This window comes from Elaeis guineensis, chromosome 6, assembly GCF_000442705.2.
Source record: "Elaeis guineensis isolate ETL-2024a chromosome 6, EG11, whole genome shotgun sequence".
In the NCBI taxonomy this organism is placed as follows: Eukaryota; Viridiplantae; Streptophyta; class Magnoliopsida; order Arecales; family Arecaceae; genus Elaeis; species Elaeis guineensis.
This window is the reverse complement of record NC_025998.2, coordinates 77,971,432-77,995,421: the sequence shown is the minus strand read 5'-3', so window position 1 is coordinate 77,995,421 and position 23,990 is coordinate 77,971,432. Positions and strand designations below refer to the sequence as shown.

The 23,990-nt window shown below is 47.6% G+C and overlaps 1 protein-coding gene across 3 annotated transcripts in view; it reads right to left on the bottom strand.

The window, feature by feature from the left end:
* The window catches only part of LOC105035961 (lysine-specific demethylase JMJ31), a 121,197-nt gene that overhangs the window by 15,649 nt on the left and 81,558 nt on the right, over positions 1-23,990 (bottom strand). The gene's annotated exons all lie outside the window — the stretch shown is intronic.

The following is a 23,990-nucleotide window of genomic DNA, read 5'->3' as shown; positions in this document are numbered from 1 at the left end:
CCTCTTTTCTGACCCTTCAACACAAATTTAGGGTCACCAATGCATTCTCAGGTTTCTGTCTCACATGTCTATATTATTTGATTCAGCTCTCTGCTACTTTTCCATATTTGATGCAGCTCATGCATTTGCCCAAGTGTACTCATGCATAGAACTACAGAAGTCTTTCAAGCTATACTTGAGGTTTGCAAGGTGCATCTTTTGTCAAATCTCTCATGAAAGTATAACTTCTTGTCCTTCATTGAATAACATTTAGTAAACCATTGCAAATTACTTCCTTGTCAAGTAACTATAATCTACATAAAATTAGATATACAGTCATTGAAATGACATCACACATTATTTCATCTTTGTATCTGCTTGTGTGATGGAGAAAAAACAACACATTGATGCTGAACCGTAATTCAACTATGTCAGTTGACATGGAGATGTATGCAGCCTTAACCTGCATGTAGAGAGCTTGTTACCATGTTTTGGAGCCATGACACCTAAATCAGAATGGAGCAACCTTACCACTGCATCAAGGCCCGCTCTCTACACTAATATCTCTATATGAATAACAAAAATGTTCTGAAAAATATAAGAAATGCATCTTGAAGTTATGTAATAGCATCGTAACATAACCCAAAGGATTTGCAAGCCTTCACCTGAAATTTATTGTTAGATGCTTATCAAATTCCAATCACTTCTCTAGTTTTACAATTTACATAATTGTTGAAATAAATTCCTTAGCCCAGTAGGTAAAAACTGAGCACAATTTGGACTAGTTCTGGCTGTTTTCAGCCGTTTCAGCCTAAATGAACAGTGTTTTCAATTCATGAACAAAGCACATGTTTAGTGTTTGTGATAGGTCGAAACTCGAAACCAATATGCTATGCTACATGGAGTTGGGTACGTGTCAGGTTTGGGTGCATGTCAATGTTTTAGATGTTGGGAATAGTGTCCCAAAGCCAATCGTCAGCCTGTTGACGGTTGTGCTAATTTTTGTATTTGTACATGAATTATGAATTAATAAAAATTATTTTGGTATTTTTCATCACAAAATGTTTCATCTTCTAATGAACTCCTATGTTGTGGTGAAGTCCTTAGGACTATTTAGACTCGACAAAGGAGGATTTGTCGTTTAGTCCCTAAATCTGTTCGCGACCAAATGATACGTTGTTACCAAGGACGACAACGTTTATCAAGCATAGGTCGTTGTGTGCCATATAGGTTGGTTGTCCTTTTAACCAATGAGTGTGGAGACACTGGTATGGCATACAGGTGAGATGTAAGGATACATCTGCATTGAACGTGACCGACTCTGGAGCTATTTCTGCTGTCAAAATTTGCTCCGATAGAATATGGGTATAAATATTCCTCCGACCTGAGACCGCCACGGTGACTTGCAAGCAACTCACTGCACTTAGGCACTGGACTACCTGAATTTCTAATTCAGTGACGGAAGGCTGCTGGGTGTAGTCAAATACCTGACTTGTCGGTGCATGTGTCAAGATGGGATTGACCACTCCAGTTTAGGAGCTGTGTACAGTCGTATTTCAATTTAGCAAAATCTTGGCCAGGGTAGTCCTTGTGAGGAGTCACAGGACTGTTTGAGTTGGGCACGATTCGGATGATCTGATCAGGGTTGATAGTTTAACCCTGAGTCATCCTAAACACAGGGGTCAAAAGGATGAATTATACAGTAATCATATTCATGTAGGTTCTGAGTATTGCGATTGTGACTTTTCGACCTATCCGGACGTCGGGTACCATTGCTAGATGGTCACTTCGATTAGTACAGAAATTGGTTCCTGTACTATCGGCTTAGGTTCGAACCTGCGGGGTCACACACATTAGAGGTTCCTATCTGATCTGATGGCTGATGTAGAATCCTACATGTTTGGGACTCAGTGATCGAGAATCAAGATTCTCTGATCGCGAGTTCCACACATTATGGGTACCGGGGTCAAGAGTCCCACTGGTTGGGACTTTTCGATCAGGATTACATATCGATGAATTCTGATGCCTGATTGCCCATCGGATTTGGACTCACTATTTATGAGAGGTTTAATTAGTGATTTGATCGCTAATTAACTCAATTTGATAGAATAATTATTTTTGGATCAAGTCCAATTGAATTGGATTCAGTTGGGTTTGACCCGATTAGGTTAAGAGTTGACCTAATCGTCAAGATGGTTTGGTCCCTCATTTGATCAGGGATTGGGCTTAGTCAATTCCTGATTTGATTAGGATTTTATTGAGCCTAATTAAGCCTAATTAAGTTGGGTTTAAATTAGTCTAATTGGACCTAACTTATTTGGTTCAATTAGGTTGGTTTAAATAATGAAACCACCTTGACCCAATCTCCATGCGCCACCTCACTTCCATTGCACCCACTTGAATTCATGAGAAGGAACTTCTCATGAATTTTTTCCTCACGCCAAGCCCTCTCCACGTCCCACTTTAATGTGCCATATGAATGGATAAGGATGATTGGTTGGCCATTCAAATTCAAAATAAAGTTTGAATTTGAATGGGCAATCAATCTTTGCACCTTATCTCTTTTTTTACGTCCCATTTATTACATGAGAAAAGGTTTCTCATGAAATCACTTCATGCACAATTTAAGCCACGCCTCACGCCTTTAGTGGATAAGGGATGAGTTGGTGTCCATTTGAATTCAAAATTTGATTTGAATTCAAATGTGCAATTACTCATCTTTATACTTTCTTTTGGATAAGACGTTTGAGGTTGTTATAAAAGGAGAAAAAGAGTGGGGCGTGCAAGAAGAAGATTTTTGAAAAAAAATTCTGGGACGTGAGAAGTCTTGTGCGTGAGAAGGAAATCCATATCCTTCCAAGAGAAAAAGAAAGAAAAGTGGGTGCAAGATTTTCGGTGAGTTTCCTAGAATTTTAGCCTGGGGTTCGGAAAGTGAGAAAGTGAGCTGCGAGTGTCGTAAGCCCATAAAATCTCAGGAAGATCTTCAACATCCTCTCAAGCACGTCTGTTGATGATCCGGAGCATTCGAAGAATTGACAGACATCGATCGAAGGAGTTCGATCAGCATCGGTCGTCAAAAGAGCTCTTCAACGAGCTGCACTCGTGAGAAGTCGATCAGATCGGGAGCTTCGTGTGGACGATCCGCAGAGGCCAAACACGCTGTGTGGCTGCGTCGTGACGATCAGACTCTCCCGACGATGATCAGATTGTGGCGATCTACTACCCGCACAAAGGTATTGTGTTCTGAACACATTACAGTAAAGTGTTTACTGTTCGAATTTGAATTTCAAATTTAAATGCATGCATGCTATATATCATATTTAGATCCTAGTGTAGGATAAATTCATATTAATTAATTAGATTAATTAATATTTTTTTGCTATAAAATCATAATTTTAAAAAAAAATTAAAATTACCATTTTACCCCTGCACTGAATTTTTCCCACAAATGGTATCAGAGCGGGTTCTTAGATATGATATATATATTTGCATGCATAGATTAAGTTGTAATCTAAAAGTTTAAATTTGAAATTTGAAATTCAAAATTTGAAATTGGAATTTTGAAAGTTGTTCGAAATTTAAAATTCAAAAATTTGAAATTCAAATTTTGAAATTTGAATTTTGAAATTCGAAATTCAAAATTCAAAAATTTGAAATTCAAAATTTGAAATTTGGTTGAAATTTCAAATTTGAAATTCAAAATTTAAAATTCAAAATTTGAAATTCAAAATTTGAAATTCAAAATTTTGAAATCTAAAATTTGAAATTTGTTTGAAATTTGAAATTCAAAATTTAAAATTTCAAATTTGAAATTTAAAATTTAAATTTTGAAATTGGTATATTTAGATATACTTGATGCAAGTAGCAAGTAATCGAATTGGGTTGGTTGCCATGGCCGTCCGATCATAGGAGAAAAGTAGGGTTTAAAGGCCCTTTCCTCCCATTCGATGGGGTCTCCTATGACGATAGGGGTGCCGCTGCAATTATATCCCATGCAGATGAAGCAGCGAAAGAAATTAATTGTAAAGGTTCAATTGTGAAATTTATCATGAACGTGTTAGATTAGATCTAAACGAATATTCATGATTTATTTTGATTGAGTTATTTTCTGTTATGTAATTAGCAATAGGATTGCTATTTATGAAATGTGCTGATCTATTTGTGAAATAAGTCAACATATTTGGTGAACAGAAAATAAAACCTTTCAAATTTGAAAATTGTTCTCGAAATGCCAAACCCTGACCCATCAGCCTAAATACTTAATTAAAAGAATTAAGTGTTGTCTAGTAGATCTAGAATTGTGAATTAAGACCTAAGACAATTGCATAAACTTGTGGGTCAATGGGTTAGATGAATTAGATCCATAATTGGATTAGACCTAAGGTTAGCTTAAAGAAATGGACTAAATTAGAGTAATTGGTCAAATCTAATCAAAAGTTGAATTAGATTAGGTCAAGGATACTCTAGACTCAACTTCAATAGTTGTAGTTGAATGGGTCCATGTTTTTAACTAGACCAAGATGGACTTAATTCATGGCTACGCGGTGGAACCCTATTTACTAAGTTGATCAAATTAAAACTAATGAACCGGTTGGTGTCTAAGGTAAGTTTGGCAGTTTGACCAGTGGTTTTTAAGCGGGAGCTACTCGCAGTGATTCGATCTCTGACGAGTTAATGACTTATCCCCACCACTGATCCACTTACCTGGCCAACCTGGTGAATTAGGTTTTGATTAGATCACTTGGTGATTAAGGCTCACCCATGTCATTAGGTAAATCAGTTTGACTGATTTAGGTGCTCCTAATGCCAGCTTTAATTAAATCCTTTTTAATCTGACTTGATGAAGTCAGTGGGAGGATTGAAATTGGCTGGATATTTTCTTCACATCTATCCTTTAATAAAATCCTCAAAAATTATTAGGTCTCTAAAAATGATTAAGTTATATTGATAACTAAGTCATAGCCTCCCATTAAGTGAGTGATAATGAGTCCATTAGTTTAATAATCATTGGAGGCCCAAAGGCCTGGTGCTTATTGACTAATGGAATTATCATTCATAATATGATAATTTGGTTTGAGTCTTTCTGATGGTGATCAGATTGGCCGGCCAAAGTCGGGCCTGATCATTTATTGGTCCGATTCACCAAATCAAATCATGTTAATAGTTGGACCTAACCAGATCTTTTCAGTGGAGGCCAAAGCCTACTGATTAGGTTCTGGGGCAAAATCAATTACTAGAAGTTATTTAGAGAAACAACTGGTTATGAACCTACCCATAGATGCACATGGGTTGACCAACCAAAGTTGGGCTCTTTGTGTAGTCTGTGTAGATTCTAGTACCCACTAAGGAATTAAAGTAATTTCTCGAATTGGAGGTTGAGGCTACCAGTTCATAAAAATACCGGGAGAAACTTTAGACTAAAGTCCAAGTCTTTAGTATTTATAATTTATGTACTAATAGAGGTCTGGTTTTCCTTTATGCAACTATGGCCACTACCCTGTCCCTCCGGTCATTATTAGATAATGACAAGCTCATGGGACCTAATTTCGATAGCTGATATCGAAAATTAAAAATCGTCCTTGAGCATAAGCGGATCCTTTATGTAGTAACGGATCCGGCACCTGAGCCAGTCCCGAACGTTAGAGGGACGGTCCGAGATACTTATCAGAAGTGGCTCAACGACCGCACCACCGTTCGGTGCATTATGCTGGCGGCAATGAATGATGAGTTCAGCCGCAGATTCGAGAACGCCCAGCCATAGAAGATGCTTCAAATGTTGAACGACTCCTTTAGCACGCCTGACGACGTTGAAAGGCACAAAACTAGTTGTGCCATTTTTAATGCTCGAATGAGGGATGGAGCCTCAGTCACTGATCTTATACTGTACATGATCGAAATGATTGAGCGCCTAACTAAACTGGGCTTTCCCCTGCACGAGCAGCTCGGTAAGGATGCGATCCTTAATTCATTGCCCAAGTCTTTCCTCTCCTTCCTTACTCATTTTCGAATGACAAAGCCTGCAGTGAACTACCACGGCTTGTTGGGGTTGCTGCAGAACTTTGAGAAAGACCACCAGCTCCATAAGGAGTCGGTAAATGTTGTATGAGGGTCTTCTTCTGGTCGTCGACCCTTTAAGAAAGGGAAGAAGAACAAGAAGAAGAAGAATAAGAAGGTGCAACCGCATGCTGAGATGTCTGCACAGGGTCAGACCAAGAAACGCAAGCCCGACCAGAGCCAAGCGGAGTGCTTCTTTTGCAAGAAGCAGGGGCACTGGAAGAGGAACTGTCCTCTATACATTGCCTTCCTGGACCCGAACAGGCCGAAGAAGAAGCAAGGTACTTATATGATAACAGCTTGCAACTTTTCCATTTGTGATACTACTGCTTGGGTATTGGATACCGGAAGCCCTTATCATATTTGCAATTCGATGCAGGGTCTGCAGGTCAGTAGGAGATTTGATGAAGGCGAGAGATTCCTGAACGTTGGAGATGGAAGCAAAGTTCCAGTTCTAGCATTAGGAATCATGAACCTTGTAATCAATTCTCGAAACGTAATTCTGAGTGACATATTGTCCAAGCTTTTTATTAAATATTATTTCTGTAGGCTTTTTGGCCATAAACGGTTATCAATTTTTAATAAAAGGAAACGTTTGCAATATCATTTTGAATGGTGTTACAATGTTTGTTGGACAACTTAATAATGGAATTTACTTTCTATCACAACCTGTTAATGTGGTTCAAACCTCCGATAAACGCCCTAGAATAGATAATGTGTCAGAAGTCTACCTTTGGCACTGTAGGCTAGGTCATATCAATAAGAATAGGATAAACAGATTGGCTCAAGAAGGAATTTTTGAAGTAGGTGATTGTGAATCACTTCCAACCTGTGAGTCCTGTCTTCTTGGTAAAATGACCAAATCACCTTTTACTGGAAAAGGTGAGCGAGCCAGTGAACTCTTGGGTCTGATACATTCTGATGTATGTGGACCCATGAGCTCAAGTGCAAGAGGTGGATATTTCTACTTCATAACCTTCACAGACGACCTATCGAGGTATGGGTATGTTTATTTAAAGAAGCATAAATCAGAGTCGTTTGAAATGTTCAAACTATTCCAAAATGAGGTAGAAAAACAAACTGGAAAGTGTATTAAAACTCTTCGATCTGATCGAGGAGGTGAATACCTTTACAATGATTTTCTGACATATGTTGGAAAGAATGGGATTCTCTCTCAGTGGACTCCTCTTGGAACACCACAACATAATGGTGTATCTGAAAGGAGGAATCGGACCTTGTTGGACATGGTTCGATCCATGATGGGGTTTGCTGGTCTGCCGATCTCCCTCTGGGGATATGCGCTCGAATCGGCTTGTTACCTTCTAAATAGAGTTCCGAGTAAGTCTGTAACCAAAACGCCATATAAGATATGGATAAGACGTAAGCCAGTACTCTCGCACCTTAGGGTTTGGGGGTGTCTGGCTTATGTTAAACGTTTAATTACGGACAAGCTTGGACCTAGGTCTGACAAGTGTAATTTTATAGGATATCCAAAAAAGACCAAAGGGTATTACTTCTACCTAACTGATGAGCAAAAAGTGTTTGTCAGCCTTAAGGCAATCTTTTTGAAAAATGAGTTCCTTGGTGAAGGGGCTGTTGCCTCTAAGGTCGAACTTGACGAAGTTCGGCAGGTGGAAAAACCGACACAAGTTGCTGAACCTGAACCGGATTTGATTAGATTAGATCCGGAGCCCATTGTTCAAGCACCCTTAAGGCGATCTGGTAGAGTACCACGTCAACCGGACAGATACTATGGTTTCTTGATCCGAGACGATGATCCTATCGAACTTGATGAAAACGATGAAGATCCGATCACCTACATGGATGCAATGCAGAGACCCAACTCTGAGAAATGGCTAGAAGCCATGAAATTCGAAATGGAGTCCATGAAGGTCAACGATGTGTGGACATTGGTTGACCCACCCTAAGGAGTAAAACCCATAGGGTGTAAGTGGGTCTTCAAGAGGAAGAGGGGCGCAGACGGAAAGGTGGAAACCTATAAAGCCCGTCTGGTTGCCAAGGGATATCGTCAACGTTATGGTATAGACTATGACGAGACATTTTCTCTTGTGGTAATGCTCAAATCCATTCGGATTATGCTTGCATTAGCTGCTCATCTGGACTATGAAATCTGGCAGATGGATGTGAAGACAGCTTTCCTAAACGGAGAGCTGGATGAAGAGGCGTATATGATACAACCTGAAGGATTCACATCCACAGAGGTGTGCAGGCTACAGAGGTCCATTTATGGACTTAAGCAGGCATCACGGAGTTGGAACATACGTTTTGATAAGACGATCAAGACGTATAGCTTCGTTAAGAACAGAAAAGAGCCATGCATTTATAAGTGGGCTAATAGTCCAGTAGTAGTATTTCTTGTATTGTGTGTAGATGACATTCTCTTAATCGGGAATGATGTCCCTGCATTACAGGGAATAAAGATTTGGCTGTCGTCACAGTTCTCCATGAAATATCTGGGAGAAGCTTCCTACATCCTAGGGATGAGGATCTATAGGGATAGATCAAAAAGGTTGCTTGATTTATCTCAGTCCACGTATATTGATACTATGCTGAAGAGGTTCAGCATGGAGAATTCCAAGAAAGGCTATCTTCCGATAGGCCATGGAATTTCTCTCTCAAAGAGGGATTGTCCGACAACACCTCGAGAGAGCGTATGGGTAGGATTCCATATGCTTCGGCAGTGGGATCTATCATGTATGCCATGACATGTACACGACCAGACGTGGCATACTCACTAGGGGTAGTGAGTAGATACCAATCTGATCCAGGGGAGAATCACTGGAAGGTTGTTAAAACCATCCTGAAGTATTTAAGAAATACTAAGGACCAGTGGCTTGTTTATGGTGAATCGAACTTGAGACTTATAGGGTTTACAGACCCTAGTTTCCAGTCTGATCACGATGACAGCAAAAATGTGTCGGGATTTATTTTTACCCTTAATGGTGGGGCTATCTGCTGGAAAAGTTCCAAGCAACACACAGTGGCTGATTCAGTTTGCGAGGCGAAGTATGTCGCTGCATCAGATGCTGCCAAAGAAGCGGTGTAGCTGAGGAAATTCATCACCGAGCTCGGAGTAGCACCCTCCCTTGTTGGTCCAGTTCTGCTCTACTGTGACAGCTCTGGAGCCATTGCTCAGGCGAAGGAACCAAAGGCACACCAGCGGACGAAGCATATTCTGCGCCGCTACCATCTCATCCGGAAAATTGTGGATCGAGGTGACGTCGATCTTCAGAAGATCGACGGGAAGGAGAACCTGGCTGACCCATTCACTAAAGCCATTGCGGTGAAGGAGTTCGACAACTACAAGTCAAAGATGGATATTAGATACTGCACCGATTGGCTTTAAGCCAAGTGGGAGATTATTGGGAATAGTGTCCCAAAGCCAATCGTCAGCCTGTTGACGGTTGTGCTCATTTTTGTATTTGTACATGAATTATGAATTAATAAAAATTATTTTGGCATTTTTCATCACAAAATATTTCATCTTCTAATGAACTCCTATGTTGTGGTGAAGTCCTTAGGACTATTTAGACTCGACAAAGGAGGATTTGTCGTTTAGTCCTTAAATCTGTTCGCGACCAAATGATACGTTGTTACCAAGGACGACAACGTTTATCAAGCATAGGTCGTTGTGTGCCATATAGATTGGTTATCCTCTTAACCAATGAGTGTGGAGACACTGGTATGGCATACAGGTGAGATGTAAGGGTACATTTGCACTGAACATGACCGACTCTGGAGCTATTTCTGCTGTCAAGATTTGCTCCGATGGAATATGGATATAAATATCCCTCCGACCTGAGACCGCCACGGTGACTTGTAAGCAACTCATTGCACTTAGGCACTGGACTACCTGAATTTCTAATTCAGTGACGGAAGACTGCTGGGTATAGTCAAGTACTTGACTTGTCGGTGCGTGTGTCAAGATGGGATTGACCACTCTAGTTTAGGAGCTGTGTACAGTCGTGTTTCAATTTAGCAAAATCTTGACTAGGGTAGTCCTTGTAAGGAGTCACAGGACTGTTTGAGTTGAGTACGATTCGGATGATCTGATCAGGGTTGACAGTTTAACCTGAGTCGTCCTAAACACAGGGGTCAAAAGGATGAATTATATAGTAACCATATTCATGTAGGTTCTGAGTGTTGCGATTGCGACTTTTCGACCTATCCAGACGTCGGGTACCATTACTAGATGGTCACTTCGATTAGTACAGGAATTGGTTCCTGTGCTACCGGCTTAGATTCGAACTTGCGGGGTCACACATATTAGAGGTTCCTATCTGATCTGATGGCTGATGTAAAATCCTACATGTTTGGGACTCAGTGATCGAGAATCAGGATTCTCTGATCACGAGTTCCACACATTATGGGTACCGGGGTCAAGAGTCCCACTGGTTGGGACTTTTCGATCAGGGTTACATATAGATGAATTCTGATGCCTGATTGCCCATCGGATTTGGACTCAGTATTTATGAGAGGTTTAATTAGTGATTTGATCGCTAATTAACTCAATTTGATTGAGTAATTATTTTTGGATCAAGTCCAATTGAATTGGATTCAGTTGGGTTTGACCCGCGATTAGGTTAAGAGTTGACCTAATCGTCAAGATGGTTTGATCCCTGATTTGATCAGGGGTTGGGCTTAGTCAATTCCTGATTTGATTAGGATTTTATTGAGCCTAATTAAGCCTAATTAAGTTGGATTTAAATTAGTCTAATTGGACCTAACTTATTTGGTTCAATTAGGTTGGTTTAAATAATGAAATCATCTTGACCCAGTCTCCATGCGCCACCTCACTTCCATTGCACCCATTTGAATTCATGAGAAGGAACTTCTCAAATTTTTTCCTCACGCCAAGCCCTCTCCACGCCCCACTTTAATGTGCCATATGAATGGATAAGGATGATTGGTTGGCCATTCAAATTCCAAATAAAGTTTGAATTTGAATGGGCAATCAATTTTTACACCTTATTTCTTTTTTTATGCTCCATTTATTACATCGGAAAAGGTTTCTCATGAAATCACTCCATGCACAATTTAAGCCACGCCTCACGCCTTTAGTGGATAAGGGATGAGTTGGTGTCCATTTGAATTCAAAATTTGATTTGAATTCAAATATGCAATTACTCATCTTTATCCTTTCTTTTGGATAAGACGTTTGAGGTTGTTATAAAAGGAGAAGAGTGGGGCGTGCAAGAAGATTTTTGGAGAAAAATTCTGGGACGTAAGAAGTCTTGTGCGTGAGAAGGAAGTCCATATCCTTCCAAGAGAAAAAGAAAGAAAAGAAAGAAAAGTGGGTGCAAGGTTTCCGGTGAGTTCCCTAGAGTTTTAGCCTGGGGTTCGGGAAGTGAGAAAGTGAGCTACGAGTGTCGTGAGCCCACAAAATCTCAAGGAGATCTTCAACATCCTCTCAAACACGTCTGTTGACAATCCGGAGCATCCGAAGAATCGACAGACATCGATCGAAGGAGTTCGATCAGCATCGACCGTCAAAAGGACTCTACAACGAGCTAGCACTCGTGAGTCGATCAGACCGGAAGCTTCATGTGGATGATCCGCAGAGGCCAGACACGCTGTATGGCTGCGTCACGACGATCAGACTCTCCCGACGGTGATCAGATTGCGGCGATCTACTACCCGCACAAAGGTATTGTGTTCTGAACACATTACAGTAAAGTGTTTACTGTTCGAATTTGAATTTCAAATTTAAATGCATGCATGCTATATATCATATTTAGATCCTAATGTAGAATAAATTTATATTAATTAATTAGATTAATTAATATTTTTTCACTGTAAAATCGTAATTTTGAAAAAGTTTTAAAATTACCATTTTACCGCTGCACTGAATTTTCCCCACATTAGATCCTTCTACTATCAATGAACTTACCTTACAACCCAAGAATTCATGTCCCAATAAGGTCCCAGCTACCATACAGTTCCAGGAAGAAAATGATTCCCACAATGGTTGTAGGACACCAACTGTCCTGATTGTGCCCCGACACTCGGGATACACCGAGATGGTTAGGACAAACCAAGAAGCAAGGTTTGCCATCTCAATACCTGAACCATACCAGTACTGTTGGTGCAAAATTCTGCCGACGCCGGAGAAGCTGGAGTTGAGATGACCGTGGCCACCGTCAGGACCTGCAAGGGAAGTCTAAACCGGAGTTGGGGGTGCTCCGGCAAGACCCTCCGATGCTCAAGTCAGTACTCTGCTTCAACAGAAATGGAGCACTCAAATGAGATTTTGGCAGAGTTTCGAGACAGTTTTGAGCTTAGAGAAAAATGTATCTGGGGTCTCTTTATATAGACGGAGAGCGTAACTGATCGACATCAACGTCTGTAACTGCCTAGTAGTGGGCCGTTCGGAGCCACGCGAAGTTTATTGCGGAGAGTAGTGGCGTCAGTGAGCCGTTCAGAGCCACGTGGAGTTTGTTATGGAGAGTGGAGTGGTGTCCGTTGTCGCGACTTGCCAGAGTGGTGGAGCCACGTGGAATCCGTTACAGAGAGTGGAGTGGGGCAGTGGCCATTGTCGTGACTTGCCAGAGAGTTCGGGCCTGACGGCTGAAGCTCGACTGGGACGTCTGATGGTGCGGAATGGCTCTCTGTCTCAGCAATCTGAGAGGAGTTCGGATGTTTCCGAGGTTGCTGATGGGTTAACTGTTGTTGGGTGCCGTTGGTGCTGCAAATGAAAGTCATCTACTATAGAAGCTCGAATGAGAACTGCCTGTTGGAGAAGTCCGGCAGGAGTCCGATTGCTGGAGAAGTTCGTCTGGAATTCGTATGACGTAGAAGCTTGTCTGAAGAATTGTCTGCTGGAAGGCCGATTGCACAAGAAATCCGGCTGAAGGTCGGCCTATAGAAGAGTTCGGATGGCGCTGTGGAGGTTCACCCGTCGGAGGAGTCTCGAGGACACTGGGAAAGGTCGAACGTTGGAAGAGTCCGGTATCCAATTCTGTCGTAGAAGTTCGGACGGAGTCCGGCTCTTATAGGAGGCTGAAAGGAGGCCGCTTATTGTCAAAGCTCGGTCGAAGATCAGCTGTCGGGGAAGCTCGGATGGAGATTTCTTATTGTAGAAGCTCGGAGTAGAGACCCAGCTGGTGGAGCCCGTCCGTTATAGAAATTCGTTTGGGATCCATCCACTGTAGGAGTTCGGCTAGAATCCGGCTCTTGTAGGAGCTCGGGTGAAGCCCACAGTAGAGGTCCACTTGCAGTAGAAGTTCGGAGTTGACTGCTTGCAGTAGAAGTTCGGCTGAAATTTGGAAGACGGTCGACCACCTTAGAAACATGGATGGAGTCTAATCATTGTAGAAATCCTATTGCTGAAGAAGCTCGGTCATTGACGAAGTCCGAAGGAAGCTCGGAGTAAAGTCGATCATGGCTGGGAGAAGTCTGGAAGAGATTCGGAGAATAGTCGACCATCGTAGAGAATCGGCTGATAGTAAAGCTCAGAAAGCGTTTGGAGCAGCCCGATAGATGAATGGAGGAGCTCATTGTCGGAGAAGTCCGGATGGTATTATGGAAGCTCGGACGGTCGAGGGAGTTCAGAAAAATGCCACACAAGATCGGAAGCCGGAAAAGCCCTGGAAGGGTCGGCCTTTTACAAACTTCGGTTAGGGGTATTTTATACCCAATATCTGTCCCCCTACTTCCGAGTTCGGATTCCTAATGAAGGAAGTACAGAAAAATTTTCACAGCCAAATTTGCCTCCCTCGATTTCCGTACTCGGTTGTTTCCAGATATTTTGGCGTTTGGCGTGCTAGTGCTGGAGCCTTTTCAAATCGAGGTGATCCGAAAAGATTTTTTCAGAATTTTTGTCGGAGCGTTGCTCTAGGTACGGCGCAATAATGGTTCTGTCAGTTGCCAGCCGCTTTTAGCCACCTGCTATGGTGAGTGAGACACGCGGCGAGTGTAGATCGGCCAGAGGAGATCCGCAATCATTACTGCATCGGGCCCTGTTGCCTATTTAAATCCACTCCCCTCCTCCAGGGGTTTCACTTTGCTTGAGAGTCCTGCTGGTGCCCTTCTTCTTCCCCGAGAGTTCCATCCCCCTCAGCCTTAGGCGTTTTTCGAGTCGATCCCCACTTTGCACCTCTGCACCTCTCGGACCAGCCTAGGTTAGTTCCAGAACTCTCCTCTTCTTCTTTTTTTTCTCTTCCCTGCTGTTCCTCTTCCGTTTTTCCTCCTTTACATTCCACCTGTTCAGTTTTCTGCGAGCGCCCCATCTCTTATTTTTTTCAATTTTTTCGAGACTTTTAGGGTTTTCACTTGATTCAAAATGTCCTCCAACACTTCCTCCTCTAGCAGTTCTAGGAGTTCGTCCATTCCAGTCCCACAAAATCTTAGCTCTGTAGAAGAACCTCGTCTGGTCTTTGTACCAGACATCATCCCCAGCTCTCTGACTCCGGAGGAACTCTCACTGATTAGGATTCAGTACGGAGTTCCTCCGGAGTACGAACTGGAGCTTCCCGAGCCAACTGGCCGGGCTAGCGCTCCTCCCTCTGGCTGCTTCTGTTTATACCAAGAGGCTTTCCGCACCGGGCTTCGACTTCCGCTTCCGCCTTTTGTCATCGCTCTCTTCCGCTTTTTAAACATTTCTTTAGTTTCTGTAGCGCCGAACTCCTTTAGATTTCTGATAGGATTTCTTTTCCTCTGTCGCCTAACCGAAATCCAGCCAACCCTTTCTTTGTTTAGGAATTTCTATACTTTCAAGCGTCATCCTTCGACAAAGGACTGGTGGTACTTCTCCCCCCAGTTCGGTAGAAAGGGGTTGTTGAAAGGTGCCCCATCTTTTATCCACAATTGGAAGGAGAGGTATTTCTACGTCCGATGCCCGACCTTGAAGCTAGGATTACCCCCCTGGGGCTCTCTGAGGAATTCCGTCCGTCGGGCTTCTAGTCTGGGAAGGGACGACCTCGAAGCCTCCAATAAGCTCGAGGCCTATCCAGCTCCCCTCCTTTCTGATCTTTTGAAGGAACAACTCTTATTCAACGTCGGCCTGAGCCCTCTTAACCCTGCCGGTACCATTATATATATATGTTGGGTATAAAATAGCTCCCAGCCGAAGTTCGTGATAGGGGCGACCCTCCGGGGATTCTACTAACGACAGACCTCCGACGACACCTCGCCGAACCACTCTGGCGGCCGAGCCTCCGCAACATTCCCAAGTTCTGCCGACGGATGAACCCCCACCAACGTCGACCTGACTCACCACGACGGGCGGATTCCACCCAAGTTCGGCGGTGGTCGACCGGCCGCAGGAAGACTTCGTCCGGACTCTTACGGGAGCCGGACTCCATCCCCGACCTCAACTGCTGGAAGGCTTCGCCCGGACTCCTACGGGAGCCGGGCTCCGTCTCCGACCTCAACTGCTGGTAAACTTCGTCCGGACTCCTAAGGGAGCCGGACTTCGCCCCTGTCTTTAATTGCAGGCAGACTTCGCCCGGACTCCTACGGAAGCCGGACTCCGCCCACGACTTCACCTACAGACTTTGCCCGGACTCCTACGGGAGCCGGACTCCGCCCACGACTTCACCTGCAGACTTCGCCCGGACTCCTATGGGAGCCGGACTCCGCCCACGACTTCACCTGCAGACTTCGTCCGGGCTCCTACGGGAGCCGGACTCCGCCCATGACTTCACCTGCAGACTCCGTCCGGACTCCTACGGGAGCCAGATCTCGTCTCCGACTCCGGCTACGGGAAGACTCCGCCCGAACTCCTACGGGAGTCGGGCTTTGCCCCCGACTTCGACTCCTGGTAAACTTCATCCGGACTCCTACGGGAGCCAGACTTCGCCCCTGACTTTAATTGCAGGAAGACTTCGCCCGGACTCCTACGGGAGCCGGATCTTGTCTCCGACTCCGGCTACGGGAAGACTCCGCCCGGACTCCTACGGGAGCCGGGCTTCGTCCCCGACTTCGACTGCTGGTAAACTTCGTCCGGACTCCTACGGGAGCCGAACTTCGCCCCTGACTTTAATTGCAGGAAGACTTCGCCCGGACTCCTACGGGAGCCGGACCTCATCCCCAACTCTGGCTACAGGAAGACTCCGTCCGGACTCCTACGGGAGCCAGATCTCGTCTCCGACTCCGGCTACGGGAAGACTCCGCCCGGACTCCTACAGGAGCTGGGCTTCATCCCCGACTTCGACTGCTGGTAAACTTCATCCGGACTCCTACGGGAGCCGGACTTCGCCCCTGACTTTAATTGCAGGTGGACTTCGCCCAGACTCTGACGGGAGCCGGACTTCGTCTCCGACTTCAACCGCAAGAAGATTTCGCCCGGACTCCTACGGGAGCCAGATCTCATCTCCGACTCCGTCTGCGGGAAGACTCCATCCGGACTCCCACGGGAGCCGGACCTCGTCTCCGACTTCGACTGAAGGAAGACTCCGCCCGGACTCCTACGGGAGCCGGGCTTCATCCCCGACTTCGACTGCTAGTAAACTTCGTCCGGACTCCTACGGGAGCCGGACTTCGCCCCTGACTTTAATTGCAGGAAGACTTCGCCCGGACTCCTACGGGAGCCGGACCTCGTCCCCAACTCCGGCTGCAGGAAGACTCCGTCCGGACTCCTACGGGAGCCAGATCTCGTCTCCGACTCCGGCTACGGGAAGACTCCGCCCGGACTCCTACGGGAGCCGGGCTTCGCCCCCGACTTCGACTGCTGGTAAACTTCGTCCGGACTCCTACGGGAGCCGGACTTCGCCCCTGACTTTAATTGCAGGAAGACTTCGCCCGGACTCCTACTGGAGCCGGACCTCGTCCCCAACTCCGGCTGCAGGAAGACTCCGTCCGGACTCCTACGGGAGCCAGATCTCGTCTCCGACTTCGTCTGCGGGAAGACTCCGTCCGGACTCCCACGGGAGCCGGACCTCGTCTCCGACTTCGACTGAAGGAAGACTTCATCCGGACTCCGAGCTCCTCTCAGACGGGTAGCTAACCACCTCTCTCCGCCAGACACTCCAGCCGAACTTCGACCGACAGGCCTGGACCCCCTGGCAGGCCGCAGCAACAGCCACGACTCTGCTCCACTTCCTGCAACAGATTCCGCGCGGCTCCATCACTTCCTAGCAGGCCGCAGTAACGGCCACGACACTGCTCCACTTCCTCCGACGGATTCCGCGCGGCTCCATCACTCCTTGGCAGATCGCCATAATGACCACGATTCTGCTCCACTTCCTGCGACGGATGCCACGCGGTTCCTCCACCCTCTGGCAAGTCGCGACAACGGACGCCGCTCCACTCTCCGCAGCAGACTCCACGTGGCATGTCCCGATGATGGCCACGATCCCACTCCACTACTCTTCGCAACAAACTACTCCTGACCCTGGGCAGCCCACTGCCAGACGGTTACAGACATCGCTATCAGTCTGTTGCCCCCTCCGCCTATAAAAGGGGGACCCCAAATACGTTATTCTCTAAGCTCAAAATTCTATCCCAAAACTCTGCTAAAATTTTCGTTCGAGCACTCCATTCTTGTTGAGGCAGAGAACTGACTTAGCGTCGGAGGGTCTTGCCGGAGCAACCCCACCTCCAGTTTAGACTTCTTTTGCAGGTCCCGACGGCGACCGCGGCTCCCTCGACTCCATCTTCTCCGACACAGGCGAATTTTTGCACCAACAAGATTGGCGCTAGAAGAAGGGATGTATCTTCGTAGTACCCTTGTTCTTAAAGGAGCGCTCAACGGGACCGCCTCCGGTCACCTTCCCCGACATCCACTCCTTCCCCCACTAGGTCTTCATCCGATGCCTCCCCCCAAAGCATCCACACGGCGATCCATAGCCTCCGCGGCCAGATCTCAGGCTCCGGCCTCACCTCCAATCTCCCAGCCTCTACCCCCTCCGCCGGCAACAGCGGTTGGCGCGGAGCAATTCGACCTACTGGTGCAGCAGGTTAGAGGCCTCACTGAAGCTGTGCAGGCCATACAACAGCAGCAGCAGCCGCAGGCGTCAGTGCGACCGGAAAGAGCGTCGCCAAAACTCCAAAATCCGGCTGTGGGACAGGCCACTTAGGCCAGCCGCCCAATCTTTCCCGGAAAGATGAATCCAAGGGTGGAAAGCCCCCAATCAGACCATGATTCCACCCCCGAAAGATCTCTACCTCCATCCTGCTAGAAGACCCTCGAGACCCGTAGTCGAGAGGATTTCCTGGACCGAAGGCTTCAGGAGATGAACCGGCGGATCGAAGAACTCCGCCATGCTCCCCCCGCTTATGGTGAGGACATTTGTACTGACCCTCCCTTTTCTCAAATGATCATGCAGGAGCCAATCCCGCCGAACTTCAAGCTCTCCCAGTTTGAAAGCTACGACGGGACTTCGGACCCGATTGACCACCTGGAGGCCTTCCGGACAATGATGCTGCTTCATGGCGCGCCCGACGCCATTCTTTGCCGAGCCTTCCCATCCACTTTGAAGAGAGCGGCGAGAAACTGGTACTCGGCGCTGAAGCCGGATACCATCTTTTCCTTCGATCAGATGAGCCACCAATTTGTGGCTCATTTTGTCAGCAGCCGGCGCCCCTGGAAGGGTTCGGAGTCCCTCATCAACATCAAGCAGAGGGAAAGGGAGTCCATTCGGGCCTACATCAACCGCTTCAATGTCGCCGCACTGGAGGTCCGAAACTTGGACCAGTCGGTAGCGATGGCCGCTCTGAAAGGCGGCCTTCAGAAGAACGACCTTTTATTCTCCCTGGAAAAGAAGCACCCCAGGGATTTTGCTGATCTATTGGCCCGGGCCGAAGGGTACGCTCGAGCTGAAGAAGCCTTCAAAATGAAGGATGAAGAGGCCGCGAGAGAGCGGCAAGCGAGAGACCCGAATAAGCCCGCAGTCGAAAAAGGGCCGAGAGAAGCTCAGCCACGTTCTCGAACTCCTCCCGGGCACAAGCGCGTCCAGACCCCTCCTCGAGCACACAGGCAGGGAAGCCCGGAGCGCCGAGCTCGACGGGGTTCTCCCCCGGGAAGATTCCGCAACTATGCCCCCCTCAACACATCGAAAACCCAGGTGCTAATGGAGGTCAGAGAGCAGCTCCCTAGGCCAGAGAGGATGCGCACGCACCTCGGGAAGCGCAATCCGAACAAGTTCTGCCTCTACCATCGTGACCACGGCCACGATACGGAGGAATGCATCCAGCTCCGAGACGAAATCGAGGAGCTCATCCGACGAGGTCGGCTCGACAGGTTCATTCGACGCCGACCTGAGGGCAGAGAGGATCGGCCAAGGGCCCTGCCGCAACCTGAACCGCCGAGGAGGGAAGAGCAGCCCGGAGATCGACCTCCAATCGGGATCATCAACTCCATCACCGGAGGACCTCAAGGAGGAGCAGACCTTCCACGACCATGGGACTCGAAAAATCTGTAAATGTATTACTAACGACTTTGCTTTGAATCAAAATTTCTTTCGACTTTGCATGTCTTTCCCTTTTGGCATGGACTTGTTACGACAGGGGATAACCCCTTCAAGCAATCAAAACAAGGTCATGTTAGGAACAGGAAGAGAACCTCGTCCTAACATGAGCAAAATGAAAGTCCGATTATTTTAAGATCGGATCGGGGGAGAGGCCCATATAACAGCCTTAGGTGCCCCCAAAGTCATGTTAGGAAGAGGAGGAGAACCTCATCCTAACATGAGCAAAATGAAAGCCCGATTAATCTAAGACCGGATTGGAGGAGAGGCCCATATAACGGCCCTTATGTGCCCCCACGGCCATGTTAGGAACAGGAGGAGAACCTCGTCCTAACATGAGCCAAGTCAAAGGCTCGGTTCTTTTAGACCGGATGGGGGGAGAAGCCCTACAACGCCCTAATGTACCCCCACAGCCATGTTAGGAACAGGAGGAGAACCTCGTCCTAACATGAGCAAAGTCGAAGGCCCGGTTCCGCTTAGACCGGATGGGGGGAGAGGCCAAACAGCGCCCACATGTGCCCCCACAGCCTTGTTAGGGACAGGAGGAGAACCTCGCCCTAACATGAGCAAAGTCAAAGGCCCGGTTCTTTTAGACCGGATGGGGGAGAGGCCTTACAGCGCCCTTATGTGCCCCCACAGCCATGTTGGGAACAGGAGGAGAACTTCGTCCTGACATGAGCAAAGTCGAAGGCCCGATTCCTCTTAGATCGGATGGGGGGAGAGGCCAAACAGCGCCCACATGTGCCCCCACAGCCATGTTAGGGACAGGAGGAGAACCTCGCCCTAACATGGGCAAAGTCGAAGGCCCGGTTACACTCAGACCGGGTGGGAGGAGAGGCCATACAGCGCCCATATGTGCCCCCAACAGCCCCGTTAGGAACAGAAGGAGAATCTCGTCCTAACCTGAGCTGAAACCGACCACATCAGAAACAGGGGAAGAACCTCGTTGCGACGTCGACTAAGGTCCGGCCGTTCGAGACCCGACAATAAAAAGAAAACTTTCGCGACGACCCCTCTACGCCACCGCGACCCTCCACCCCAACGAAAAATGGAGGCTGAACTACATTAAAAGCACAAAGGACCTCGTCTCTATGAAGAGGGAGGAAGAGAGAGTAAGATCTACGGTCGCAAACGAAAGGCAAACCGACACGGCGACGACCAGGAACCTCCAAGCGGCGTCGACGCCGAACCGAAAACTCGACAATGACGACCTAATACATAGATGAACAAGGAATCCTCGAACGACATCGACATCACGCGGGACAAAAATGAAAGAAGTCCGGCACACGACAGTTCAACACGACATACGGATAAGATGGTAAAGACCTTTTCATTTCATTAGCAAAACATGCGTTACAGAGCTTGGAAGTTCGAAGAAGAAAAACAACAAAAACAACAACGACAGCGACACGGCGACGACAAACAGACAAGCGACAAAAGAAGACACTTAGAGGAACAAAGGACAAAAAGAGCCCTAAGGGGGCCTAGCTTCCTCCGACCTCGAACTTTCAGCTTCGACCCTCGCCAGGGAACGCCTTAAACTTTCGACCTCTGCTTCCAATTCCCTCTCTCTCATTAATATCTCCATGTATCTTCGGTGAAATCGCTGGCTTTCGTTCTCCGCCTCTCGACGCCTTTTTCTCAGGACCTCGGATTCCGCCTCCGCGTCCTTGACGGCCTGCTGCTCGCATCCCAGCTGGATCTTCAATTGCTGCAGCTCGGCCTTCCCCTCCCCAAGGGCGACAGATAACTTTTCTGCGGTTCTTCTCAGGGATTGGAGTTCGCTGGAATCCCGAGCGGAAGCAAGCTGAGCCCCTCCAGCTAGCTGCCCTTGAAGGCGGGCAACCTCGTCGGTCGCCATCCTGAGCCTCCCCTTGTATTCGTCCACCTGCTTGCGCCAGCCGGTCCGGTACGCATCATAGCTCGCCTCGGCATCCTGAAGCTGTTGCTGGAGGTCGGAGACCTTCGACCATTCCCGATCACTGTCGGCCCGAGTCAAAAGCCAAGATGAGCTTCCTTCCAACTGGCTAATCCTCTCCTGTGCAGCCGACAGCTCCACTCTGAGAGAACTGATCTTAGCAGCTTGAGCCCAAATTCGATCGCTGGCGCGCTTCTTGTGTTCCTCAAGCTCCTTCTCGAAGTTCGCCTTCCTCCGACTGTACTCCATGATCCCCTTCACGTGGAGATTCCGAAAGCGGGTGGCCTCCGCGGTGGCTTCAGAGTGGCTCTCCCTCAACCTGCGGAGTTCGCCATCCATTTTCTTCGACCTCTTCGTCAAATGATGAACTTCCTTCTTCAGACGCTGGATCGTGGACTTCAGCGGGATCCCCCGTGGTAGGGGAAGCGCTCCCGCAGGACACTGCCATCGGGAGACAAGCGTCAAGGCGCGTCTCATTGCAGAAAGAAAAACAAAAAGGGGAGGAAGGAAGAGTGGAGAAGAGTGGAAAAGCCGTCCACAAGGAGAAACTCAACTTTATTGATTGAATGTTTCTTAAAGACAAAAAGAAAAAGAAAAATTACAGTAAAAGAAAAATACAAGGTCGGAGGTCTCAGACCTCTGCAGTAGGAGTTGGGGAGCTCGGTGTCCCTAGAAGGGGGGCTGCGGCAGCAGTAGCAGCGGGAGAGGGACCGGCCTCATCTTCAGACTCCTCGCCTAAGAAGCTGAGATCGAGCTCGAGAAATTTCTTGGCCACCTTCTCCTGGCAGAGCTCGAATCCCTTGATGAATGCCTCTTGGCCGAACCTGACGTTCAGGTCCCTCATCTCCGCAGAGGCCTTGAACTCCACCGTAAGAACCCTGGCCTCCGAGACCAGGATCGGAATCTGCTCCGCCAAATTTGCGACCTCGGCCTCTGCCTTCCTCACCGTCTCCTCCGAGGTCTGCTTCTCTTCCTCCCGGGCCTGCTTTTCTTTCTCTAGGGCCTCTTGGAGGGTAACTACTTCGGCGGCCTTTTCTTTGAGGCGAGCGACTTCAGCCCGACGACGCTCCTCCACCTGGATGGCGTCCCTCCTCGCCCGATTCGTCGCCTCGATATTGGCAAGGAGCTAGTGCCCAATCTGCAAGGGCGGCTAGGGGATCAGAACAAGGGTCGAAAAGCCAATTAAATGAAGATTTGTTTACCTCGAGAAAGGACCCTAGGAAGTCCCAAACCCGCTGCTCAGGATCGGCGCGATCAATCCTCTCGACGACTTCGGGCAGAATGCAGCCGTCAATCAACCGCTTGATCAAGTCCCTGTCATTGAAGGGATTCTCCGGCTCTTCTTCAGAACCGTGGGATTCTTCGATGGCGACCCGACGGCCACTTATCCTGCGGGCCACCGACTTCCTTCTCCTCCCTCTCTCGACCCCGGGCGCCTCCGTGGGACGGACCCCCGGAATGGGAACCTCAGTGGGGGGACTCCTGGAAGAAGCCCGGGGAGCCGGAGGTTTGGCATTCGAAGGGACTTCGACTGCGAAGGCCACCTGGGCAGGCGCGACCGAGCTCGTCTCCTCTGTTCTGGCCTTCTTTGCTGATCCGGAGGCCGCGGCGCCTTTTCTTTTGTGGGTCTTGAGGCCCCTGGCGAGCATCTGTGCTGCTTTGGCATCCATTACTAAAAAAAAAAAATCAATCAAAAATCGGTGATGGGGTGAAAAAGGAAGAAGTGACACGCAAAAAAAAAAAAAAAGAAAAAAAAGAGAAAGAAGAAAAGAAGAGAAAAAGAAGAAGGACGGAAGAAAAGAAGAGGAAAGAAAAGATGAAATACTCACAGGATCCTGGGGACTCAAGCCGATGTTGAACAAAAACTGCTCCTTCAGAAGGTTGGGAAAGGAAGGAGCGGAATAGCCAAAAAACTTTCGGGCGGCTTGAAGGTCGTCCTCCCCCAGGCTGGGGGCCCGGTGGACAGAGTCCCTCAGAGAGCCCCAAGGGGGCAAGCCTAGCCTCAAAGTCGGGCAGTGGATGAAGAGGTACTTCCCCTTCCAGTTGTGGATTGAAGAGGGAGCACCTTTCAGCAACCCCTTCTTGCCAAACTGGAAGGAGAAATACCATCAGTCCTTTGCCGAGGGATGACGCTTGAAGGTGTAGAAATGCCTAAACAAAGAGAGGGATGGCTGAACCTCGACTACGTGGCAAAGGGAGAGAAATCCTATCAAAAACCTAAAGGAATTCGGCGCCACTGAAGCTAAAGAAATATCCAAGAAACGGAAAAGGGCGACAACGAAAGGCGGAAGCGGAAGCCGGAGTCCGGCACGGAAGGCCTCCTGATACAGGCAGAAACGACCCGGTGGGGGAGTACTAGCCCGGTTGGAGGATCCAGGAAGCTCCAGATCGTACTCCGGAGGAACTCCATACTGAACCCTTATCAGTAGGAGTTCATCCGGAGTCAGAGAGCAGGAAATGGCACCCGACGCAAAAACCGGACGAAGCCCAGCCCCAGATGTGGGTTTGTCTACAGTGCGGGGGTCCTGGGGGGCTGAGGCGGACGAACTCCCAGAACCGCTAGAGACGGAGGTGCCGGAAGACATTTCAAATGAGGACCCTAAAAATTTCGG